This window comes from Ochotona princeps, chromosome 2, assembly GCF_030435755.1.
Source record: "Ochotona princeps isolate mOchPri1 chromosome 2, mOchPri1.hap1, whole genome shotgun sequence".
Classification (NCBI taxonomy): Eukaryota; Metazoa; Chordata; class Mammalia; order Lagomorpha; family Ochotonidae; genus Ochotona; species Ochotona princeps.
In genome coordinates, this window is record NC_080833.1 from 123,589,466 (window position 1) to 123,600,638 (window position 11,173).

Consider the following 11,173-nt stretch of genomic DNA (forward strand, 5'->3'; position numbering starts at 1 on the left):
TCACAAGGTTTGATTGAGGAGCTCAAGTGAGGATCCCATATCTAAATGGGGACATCCCTGCTTAATGATGAGGTAGGCCATACCTCATCTCTGGGACGTGAAGGGATAACGAACGTTTTGATGAAGACCCTCCAAAACACAGAGCTCTGTGGTATGTGGAATTTGGGGCAGAAGTCCTTGCATCCCAGGGCTGATGGCAGTATCGAAATGTGTATTCGTACTTCTCTTCCGTTTTTCAAGATCTCTTCCCTCTGACTCACTTTTCATATATACTGAACATTCTCCACAGTCCAGGGTACTAAACACAATGGTGGCATTGTTAACAGAAAAGTCAGCTTCCCTGCCTAAGTCTGACATGTCGTCATTGAATACTCAGACAGCTTATCCTGAACGAGCGAAGTTCAAGCACATGTCCATTAAAATTTACATTCCACAGCCCCAGACAGATTAAAGGAAGGCGATACACACGCTTACTCCTAAGTTTAGACAGGGTTGTTGATCTACTTTTCTTTATCGCTTGAATGCTTGTCTGTGAAATGATGATACTGGTAAACCATGTGGTTTTCTCTTTTTTCAAAAACAAGAGATTTTAGCCCAGCCAAACTTACTGAGATGTTACTACCTGAACAGTGCATTGACATCCAGCCAAGGAGTAAAGGTCACACAAGTGAGTTGGAGATTTGGACTTGCTGGAGTCCTTCAGAACAACAGCAACAGCAACAAAAAGAGGACATGGAACAGAGGTTGAGATCTAGAGAATCACTGGATACAGCCACACATGTCAACCTGTGGAGAGAGAGACCCCCAGCAGAAGCTAAAGAAGGCCTCTCATGGGGCACTCAATTATGGTTGCAACTCTGAGTAGCTTTAGAGCACAGAACATGAGATGTGATAAACACTGTAGGAAAAGGCCACTTGTTGTGAAGAATGGAACATGGCTTTTTTTTCCACAGAACATTCTGTGGCCTGTACTTCCACATTGCAGCTTGCAGCTTTGGCAGCACCAGTAGATAGTGTACCAGAGTCCTTAGAGTTAACAGGGGTTCCAAGGAGTTTTGAAGATGATGGGGATAACAAATATAAATAGCTATGACAGAATGTGGCAGGGAAATTCCTGTGCCTGGCAGATATTCAACCTTTCATTCATACACAGTGTGAATTTGTCAAGTTATGTCAAACTGCTTCAACTTCTGCAAACAAAGGCACTTATGAGAAAAATAAAAAGAACTGGGATGCAGACATCATCTTTAAGTCAAATCCTGTCTGTTTGTATTGTATGATTTAGGTGCCTTGGGATGAGTGATTTTATCCTTTTGCAACTCATTTTTCTCATTTAGAATGGGTGAGTAAAATGACTTCAGAGACATAGCACAAGGGTTAAATATACTCTATTCAGTCTGCTACAAAATCTTTTCTGATACCAGTAATATTGTTATAATTTTATAAGGATCTACAGTTGTTACTGTGTTCTTAGAAGAGTACATGTGAGGGTACAATATCCTGGGTCTTCAAAAACATAAACTTCTTTGTGGGACCCTTCCCCTAGCTGCTGGTCACAGTGATGAATAATTAGCTGCAAATGCTTGCTCTCTACCAACAGTTGTTGGAGACAGAAACACTCATTTCTTCAGCGCTTAAAATCCACAAGACACCAGTGCATGTCTGTGTGCCAGCAGTTTAGAAATAAGTTCCCACATTCTTTGTGCCTGGTTTCATTAGCTTACTCCACCCCATTGGTGTTAAGGTTTTATAAATAATCAAGACAGGATTGATTTGTTCCATTTCAGCAAACTGTAAAAGAAAACAGCCGAGAGCTCACTCCCATCATCATTTCTTCCCCAATCACATTTTCCTTTAAAATTGGGCATGAGTGTGGGTAGCCTTTCCCAATTAGGTCAAAAGCGATTTTATGTCAGGAATCTAAGGGGAAGTTAATTCTGGTTGTGTGCCCACATGCCAAAATAATGCAACAGACTTCATAAAGAGTCCATTTTGATTTCTTTCCTGTCGATGGGAGGCTCAAGACACAGAAAAACTTGACCACCACCAGTATTATTGAGATGTATGGTGTTAGACCTACATGAATGTGACCTAAAGGATTAGAAGAAACCTGGAGGGTAGAATCCAAAGGCTCAAAGAACTTAAAGGTCTTTGATAATGGGGTTTACTACCCTTTTCCACAGAAACTTGAAGACTGCGGTGGAGAGTGCCTTATGGGTATGGACAGGGAAAGAAGCAAGGATCTGCAACCAGAGTAGCCTACGTTTCTAGGCTCTACATAGCAGAGTTCTTTAGATGAATAATCTTATCCCCCACCAGCCTCTACAGCTTCCCAGTTGATAGATCTTTACCCCAATTTCTGAATAGCTCCAAAGAGAGATCTCATACGGCAGCCATTCTTGAATAGGTATCTCCTCATCTTCTTCTTCTAGTTCAAGGAATTTATGCCAATGTATAAATGTAAACAGGGAATATAGCCATGTGAAGATGTCGAAGGCACCTGTCTAAAAATGGTTCATCTATCCCATCCTGTATGGCTATTTTTCTGCTTATGATCAATGTCCTTAAAAATGATTTTGAATGTATTTTGAAAATACATTTCTAAAACATATGGAACCACCACTTTCTGTGAGACAGGGTATTACTTTTTCTCTTCAAGAGGGAGAACACTCACATCAGGATTGATTTAAATTTTTTCTTCCCTTAAATCACAAACAGTCCTGGTACAAGGAACAGTAGCTGTTATTGATTAAAAGTTCATTTGCCTTGCCTGGGCTGATGATTGATACTTGGAGGGCAGGAGGGATGTTGGAGTTGAGCTGGGGAATTGGAAGTGGGGCAATTTTGTCACATTACCTGTTCTTCATAAGAGTGTTAGTGTTGGAGGAAATTTGAATTTGGGGAAAGAGGTTTCTTCCTCTGTAACTTTCAGTCAATGTTGGCCCATGTTTTTTGTTTTGTTTCTTGCTGTGCTGGCGTCATCAGTTCTAAGTACCTGTAGTGCACATGGGCTTGTGAGAGCTCCTCCAATGGGCTTTTAATGGTCTGTTGAATAAAACAGCTACCACTTCAGGAAATGCATGCCTTTATTAGGTGCATATTTTCAAAGCTTCTATTTTGTGAGTGCCAGTTGAGAGGTGCCTTTGTATATGTTCGCCGCAGACCCAGCACAGCTGTAAGACCGCCTCTGGAAGCACTAAAAACAAAGAATGAATTTCCTTGTCCTCTTTATCCTTCCAACACCAAGCAGAATTTTTGTGGTTTAAAATAGCCTTTCCTTTAGGAAACTTATGTGGACTCATCAAAAAATTGTGATTTCATGAGTACAACAACCAGCTTCACTAAATATATGTGTCAGTGATATTTGTAATAAATACATAGAATCTTCATAAAGGTAAGAAAGGTTCGTTGTTACAACAGAATTCTGTAGTCTCCTGCTTTCTCATCTTCCTGTGACTTGAATATTATCTATTAGCTTTGCAGTACAAGAAATATATTTTACACTGTAGAGGTTCTTGAGCTTGTCAGTTAGTAGAACATCTGGAAGTAATAGTGATCTTTGCACAACACCATTTAATATAGATATATTAAATTTAGAATAACAGAATCTATAATACAACACCAGGTTTTACTAGATAATAGTAAAGACAGAGAGTAGCAACACCAAACGTTGAAGGAATATTATGTGTGATTAAGCTGAAATTGGAAGACATCCCATTAACTTTAGCTTTCTGAAAATTGGAATATCTACTATTCTTCATATTTATTGGCACAATGTTATAACAAAAAATGATAGGAAAATGATACTTATAAGCACAGTTTGACAGCTAGTATCATAAAGAGATACATGTGGAAACTGTGAGAGAGTTTGTAAAACACTATTTGTTGTAAATCTGACTTCCTTAAAGTTGATTTGAAGTCCACAGGATGGTCTAAAGCTAAAATAAAAGAGAAATAGAAACACAAGGAGATACTGATATGTATAACTACATATAACACAAAATTTGAGCTTTTTGAATAAAACATCATAAACTAAATGAGAAAAAAAACAAGAAAATATTTGTAATATTTTATAATACATTCCTACATGAAGAAATATTAAGAAGGTTACAAAAAATAGAAATTAAACTATGACTTTATTGTTGGTTAAAAAAAAAAGTTCATGACCCATATAAAATATGTGTTAAAAATTATGCATGGATTTTGGGCCCAGCACAGTAGACTAACAGATAAAGTCCTTGCCTTGCACATTCTGGGATCCCATAAGAGCACCAGTTCTAATCCCGGCAGCCCCGCTTCCATTCAGCTCTCTGCTTGTGGCCTGGGAAAGCAGTCAAGATGGCCCAAAGCTTTGGGATCCTGCACCTGCGTGAGAGACCCGGAAGAGGCTCCTGGCTGCTGGCTTTGGATCGGTCCAGCTCTAGCTATTGTGGCCAATTGGGAATGAATCAATAGATGGAAAATTTTCCTCTCTGTCTCTGCTTCTCTGTATATCTGAATTTTTAATAAAACAAAATAAATTTAAAAAATCATTTTAAAAAAGGGCCCAGCATGGTAGCCTAGCAATAAAATTCTCACTTTGTACACACCAGTATCTCAAATGTACGTTGGTTCTGATCCAGGCAGTCCAGCTTCCCATCCAGCTCCCTGCTTGTGGCCTGGGAAGGCGGCCAAGGATGGTCCAAAACCTCGTGGCCCTGCATCCATGTGGGAGACCCAGGGGGAGGTTCCTGGCTCCTAGCTTTGGATTGGTCACTTGGAGAGCGTATCAGTGGACAGAGGATCTTCCTGTCTGACTAGCCTCCTCTTTGTACATCTGACTTTTCAACAGAAATAAATGAATTTTTTTAAGAATCATTTAAAAATTATGCATGGATTTCAAAACAGTTTTGCATCAAAATGAACTCATATTGTTAATTTCACTTTCCCCAAGCTTTTTTTTTTTTAAAGATTCATTTTATTTTTATTACAAAGTCAGATATACGGAGAGGAGGAGAGATAGAGAGGAAGTGGAGCTGCCGGGATTAGAACCAGCGGCCATATGGGATCAAGGCGAGGACCTTAGCCACTAGGCCACGCTGCCGAGCCCTCCCCAAGTTTTTAAAGATTCCAAAATATAAAAAGAAAAAAGCAGTTTTATTTCCAGAGATGTTGTTGTCTCTTATTTTCTCTCTTTCAGAGAGATTTTTGCTACTCATCCCTGTATTGCCCTTCCCAACTGAACACGTAGCAGCGGTCCCATTAATTCTAAAGGACAGTTGAAGTCAGTTAAGACGCATTCCACGGGATCATGCTATTAAATGCTTGATTCTAATCTGAAAGCTGATACATGAAGTGTTAAAGCTGTTATATATAGCTGGATGGGAGTCTATTTATTTATTTGGTCTGCATTTCAATGTGAATCTTTTTAAATAGTAGTTGTGTGTCTGATGAATTGATTAAAAAGCACAATTTATTTCTAAGTTCCATCACATGAAGTTGTCTTTGGAGACTTGATGACATATGAAGCCCAAAGCATACCATTAACTCTACCAATCAGATCTTTCTCTCTAAAAATAACTTCTCTTACAGACTGTTTCTTTCTGCAACGCGTTTGCCCAGTTGTATTCATGGGTCATTTCAACTGGTGAGGGTGTTCATATTCCTCGAAGGGGTCTTGTCGTCTGTTTATGTGCAACAAACTATTGCAGTCACTAGTAATGAAATCAAAGCACCCTAAATTGAGGTTTTTGGGTGGGAAAGACCAAGTCAGTGAATGACTTTGTCTGGTGTGAATGAAATCCTGAAGATATAAGTCAGACTTCAACTTTCATCTTACTACCAACCTCTGGAATAAGAATGTTGGTTTAGCCAACTTAGTTCTTAGCAAAACTAAGAAAAAAAATCTGAACAAAGCTTTGAAACCACAATGCCCATGATGTGGATAACTATGCTCATGGATTCTTGTTTGAATTTCTATCCAAGGACATTAGGATGTTCTAACTCCTTTTAGAAGAAATAAACTTGGGGACAGGTGGGGAAAGAATCTGAATAGTGTACAGGATTGGGAATTGGAGAGACGCTGAGCATTCCTTGCACACCAAAGACTTACCAGCCATGAGAAAACATGAGGCAGTAAGCGCTCCTCGGAGGAGTTAGTGCATAAGGAAGGTGGTTACAAATATTGAGTGAATTTAAATACATTGGATAATTAACTCCTAACCATTGGTTGCCCCATCCTCAAGAAAAGAGTAGAAGATCAGGAAGGAGAGAGCAAGACACTTCTTTCTTAACACCTCCCATGTTGAGGATTTCAGTCACAGCCCTAGCAAAGCTGTCGGGAAAAGATATATGTATTTGTAGAACAGCAAAGAATATATGCTTGGAAGGAGCAAGCATTTTGAAACTAACATCCATCTGAGAATAAGAACAAAGAAAAACTTACAATCATAGTGTGCGATACTAACTAGGACACTGTAGTCTATGGAAGCTCTGAGCTGGCACATGTAGTTTATAAGTTTTGAGTCGGCAGAGTTTCTTCTTGCCCTGACTGGTTGAATCAGGTTGAGGGTTTCTTGGTGTGTCTACTTTTTACCAAGTTGAGAAAACATCTCCTGTAGACCAACCAAATTTAATGATTTTTTTTTTAAATGCTTTGAGCTCTAGGGAGGTTATTGTTCAAACTCAGAGTCCTACGGGTGTCATTTTGGGGGGTGTTTGGCAGTGACTGAATTAATTTTTGAACTCCAAAGCTAGAGAAATGCCATCTTACTTTCAGTGTGAGTGGGACATGCTTGGGAGGGGATACGAAATCTTAGGAGCTCTTGAAGCATAGTGAATGGCCAGGAGAAATTTTAATGAAAAACCCAGTCAGTCGTGGATGTGAATTGGTGGGGGTGAAGGGATGAAAAATAGGAATGGACTTGTGGTATGGACTTCATACCAATGTGGTTTGAAAAAAAAAATTGGTGTGAATTAGGAGTATCACAAATGTGAAATACATCTACTACAAGTTCTGCTATTGTGGGTTTGAGCCCCAAATGCTGAAATATTTCTGTAGGATCAAAGACTTGGCACAGTAATGTGGGCACAGATACAGGTTCCAGTCTGGCCAGAAGCAAAAACTCTACATTTTTCTCAGGAGACATGCAGTCTGAGAAAATACTGCTGGTTTCCCAGAGAGTATGTGTGTGCGTTTATTCTGGGGTGTTTTTTTTAATTTCCTAAGAAAAATGTTTTTACTTCAGAATGGGGAAACAGGGGTAGTTGTTTCTGTCTCTTTTTCTTGCTCCTCCTCACACACACAGCAGCGGTTTCTCTTCGAGGTTTCCATAGCTACTGCTTAAGGCACATGGCGATTAGGAAAGACGCCCATCCTACTTCCTGCTTAACCTTCTAACGGAAAGGTACCCAGGGGAGTTTGGGCACTTTCCCTAGCTGGATACGAAATGGAGGACCCTAGAGCTGAACCAGCTTCCGCATGGGGTACCAATGTCAGCATCTGTGAGCCCTGAGCAAGCTTACATTCCAGGGAATAACCCCGAAGCACAATCTTAAGCCCACAGACTGGATATTCACCTTCCTAGAAGATCAACGTTAAGATACAAGGAAAACAGATGACTGGCATAGCCCCCAAAATGGAAAGTTGACACATAAGGGAAGCAAGAGTTCCCTTTGAGGGCAGCTCTCAGTTACACTGAGAAGAGTAAGGCAAAATCCCATGATTGCACAAGCTTACTAGTCAGCCTGAAGAATGGGAATTCAGAAAGAAATATGCAGCAAAATCCCACTGTGTATCTCCTGGCAGTCTTGCATCCCCAGCCCCCCAGCCTACTCCCTCAGAATGGAACTGTGTACGTTGAATGAAGTCTTCTGTGCTGCAAGTACACCCTTGGAGATGGAGATCAGGTATCATTTATGTTTTTGTATATACTGTCCAGTAAAAAGAGCTTGATACAGTACATGTTCAGTAAACATTTGTTTGATTGAATAAAGGAACTGAGTGCACTGTGTGTGTCAGATGATGATGAGCACTATTGTAACAAAATGGGAAAAATCTGATGGGGGTGGGAGTTTGAGGGGGAATCCCAGCCTATACGAAACTGTACCACATAATTCAAAATTCAAAATAAAAATATATTATAGAGCCTGGCACAATAGCGTAGCGGTTAAGGTCCTCGCCTTGAACGTGCCGGGATCCCATATGGACACCGGTTCTAATCCTAGCGGTCCCACTTCCCATCCAGCTCCCTGCCTGTGGCCTGGGAATGCAGTTGAGGACGGCCCAAGACTTTGGGACCCTGCACCTGCGTGCGAGACCCGAAGGAGGCTCCTGGCTTTGGATCGACTCAGCTCCAGCCATTGCGGCTGCTTGGGGAGTGAACCTTCTGACGGAAAATCTTCCTCCTTGTCTCTCTTCTCTGTATATCCTCATTTCCAATAAAAATAAATAAATCTTTCAAAAAATAAAAATACATTATAAAAAAAGAACATTTTTGGAGTACCTTCTTTGGGTCAGAGTGCCAGACACAGGACTAGACATTTCATATGAGCTACCCACTCATTTCTTCCACGAATCCTACAAAATAGGTCATCATAAATTCTCAAAAAATATGCAGAGATTAATGCCAATTATGAGGTATTGGTTCTTGGTATTTGAATCAGGATCTGTCTACCCTAAAACATGAGCTTTTTCCACACTATCAAGTTGGAGACTCTTGCTGCGTCTGCCCTTTCACAGAATGATCCTGGACGTTCTATGATTTTAAGGTGAGAGGCCGAGCAGCCCTTTTCATTATGTCTTTTTTTAGGAAAGCATCCCAGAATTCTAAAATCTTCCCCCTTGTTACCAAATCCAATTGAAATTCCTTTCTGAAGGAATCCCTGAGATCTGTCACAATCAGGGCGGACTAATAATGAAAGATTATTGAAACTAAATCTTCAGGTGTTCTTCCAACATTTCTTCCTAAGTGAATATAATACTGTATTCATGTGAGCTTTTCTGAGTTCCAGCTTGGTCAACTGTCAAATATGAACACAAAACATTCTCAATACGTTCATCACAAAAAATTTGTCTGACTCAAGGATCAATTTACACGAATTTCATGGAAGAAATTGAGACTTGGGTAGACTGTTAATGGCAGAGACCAAACAATCCCTGGGAAAGTGCTTCATACATTTACAAACTGGAGAGAATGCTACAACATTGTATTCAAATACAAGACTTCCATTTCTCCAGGTCATCTTGGATAAAATTTTCTGCGATCAGAAATCAGTCAGAGACCAACAAAAATAGCCAGCCAATCAATTTGAATCTATCTTTCTACTTACGGGATGTCATAAACATAGTATGAGACTATGCAGAGGATTTATTCAACTATCCTTTGTGTGAGCTAAAGATTGACAAGTTTCCTTGCAGCAGCCTGACGTCCCCAGTGTTGAGTTCACTAGCTGCTCGAGTTTCTATCTGTCTGAATTTGCCCGAGTTCTAGGATCCTTCTCTTGTGGTCACTGTCATTTCAGAAGTGTTTCATGTTTGCAGAATCGGCTTCCCATTTTAAAACTGAGTGGTGAGCACCAGGCCATACAAGATCCACCTTAAGTTTCGTCAGAGTCCCCAGGGCCACCTTCGTGCTTGGCAGGCAGGACTCGCTTTGAGGAGATCCTTGCCTCTTGCCATGTATCAACAATTGCCTGTGATTTTTTCTTAATTTTAGCCTTCCTTCTAACGTATTTTCCAAAATATGTAACACAAGGGTGATTACACTAACTAAAATTACAAAGCCTATAAAAGGAGACAATGACCTCTGTAAAGACAGCAAGACAGATTAAATAATTTTTTTCATCTTACCAAAAATTTTCATGTTTTTTGTTTGCTCCTTTTCCTAAGAACAATAAATCTTTACAGAAAAAAGTATTTTTGTCTAAAGAGTTATTTATGCTGATAAGAGAGTTATTGAGAAAGGAGAGATCGTTCACCTACTGGCTGACTCCCCAACAAAAGGCCACAGCAGCCAGGGAGTGAAACAAGGGTGAAATCAGGACTTTCATCTGAGTCTCTCATGTGGATGCAGGAATTCAAGTACCCGGGCCATCTTTGGCTTCTCTCCCAGGTGTTTTAACAGGGAGCTGCATCAGAAGTGGAACATCTGGAACATGAACCAGTGCTCATGTGGGATACAAACTTTGTAGGTGGTAGCTTAACCTGCTATTCCACAATGCTAACCTCTCGATTCAAGGTTTTATAATTTTATGGAAGCAAAGAGAAACTTTCAGGTGCTCATGCGAGAGCTATTTTTCCATAATCAGAATCAGATGGAACTCAGTAGGAACAAATAACAATAACAGTAACACAATAACACAATAACAAATGATATTAAAAAGACAGGAAGTGATTTCTGGGATTAGGAAAGAGCCAGATAGTAGAGAGTATTAGGCCTCTCAGAAAGGCAATAGACACAAGTAACTTGGCATTGTGAATGTATTAATGATGACTCTGAATGTTCTGGAATGCCCAAAACGTTCATAGTCCTACAATGATACTGAAAAGGTGGGAAACTTTCTCTCTGACTACATTCATCAGCATCATCTACCAATGTTGAGAATACATGGGTTTTTTTCTCTTCAAACAGCCCATGTAGAGATAATTAAATTGGATATAGAAACATAAATGTATTTACATTCATTGCATCTTGACATTACAAATCGGAGTTAATAATTGTTACAAAAGCTATTTATAACTTCAGGCCAAAGCGTTGGTAATGCAGCCAACCAAAGGTATGTGTAGGTGATTTACCAACACACAAAAGAAACTTTAATAAATGAAACTGCATGAAGGTTTTTGGGTAATCCAGGTAGAGAACTTCTTTAGGAATGACCCCCTGTAAGTTGTGCTAGTATTCATAACGTGGTTTATTGCTTCTTAATTGCTTCATCTGCAGTGCATGAACCACGCAATAACCTAAAGGATAGTTTTACCATTGTACAGATATGAAACTTAAGCAAGCAATAAAGGCATAATGAATGCCGTGCAAAGACCTCGCCTTAAAAGTACCTGGATCCCATCTGGTCACCGATTCTAATCCCGACAGCCCTGCTTCCCATTCAGCTCTCTGCTTGTGGCCTGGAAAAGCAGTCAAGCATGACCAAAAGCTTTGGGACCCTGCACATGTGTCGGAGACTTGCAGGAAGTTCC